This window comes from Sinocyclocheilus grahami, unplaced genomic scaffold (assembly GCF_001515645.1).
Source record: "Sinocyclocheilus grahami isolate Dianchi unplaced genomic scaffold, SAMN03320097.WGS_v1.1 scaffold395.1, whole genome shotgun sequence".
In the NCBI taxonomy this organism is placed as follows: Eukaryota; Metazoa; Chordata; class Actinopteri; order Cypriniformes; family Cyprinidae; genus Sinocyclocheilus; species Sinocyclocheilus grahami.
The window spans coordinates 322,718-323,228 of NW_015505574.1; positions in this window are offsets into that span (position 1 = coordinate 322,718).

Below are 511 nucleotides of genomic sequence, written 5' to 3' on the forward strand. Positions count from 1 at the left end.
CACACATTCTTAAATATCTCTGCGTTGTTTGTTTGGGCAAAGAGCACGTACGCGATGTCCTTGAGGGGGCAATTTGCGTTCATTGCGAGCATATTTTAATGAAAAGCTCCGCTCTCGTTTGTCTCTCTTTTCGAGGAAAGAGGGGCAGCCATCTGCTTCCCGTGGCTCAGGACCCACCGCTGCTGAGGCACGGAGGAGGATGGGCTCGTGGGGATCGCAGGTGGATCCGGCTGATGAGTTTAAAAAGGGTTTCCCTCTCGCGCTCGTTGGCTGTGGACGAGAGTAAGCTGCTGGAGGATGATGTTATTTATTTAACATCATTTGATCCGGGGGCCGGTGCTCTGCTGGGTTCAGCCCAGTAAGAGCAGGAGATGTCTGAGGACGACAAAGAAGCTGAGGCTGAGCCTTCCCAATCCTCCTGCTCTGTGTATGGTGAGTTTTGAGCATTATCTTTCTTACGCATTCATCGATTCTAGCATACGAGTTATGCCAACATCGAGGCGATGCGCGG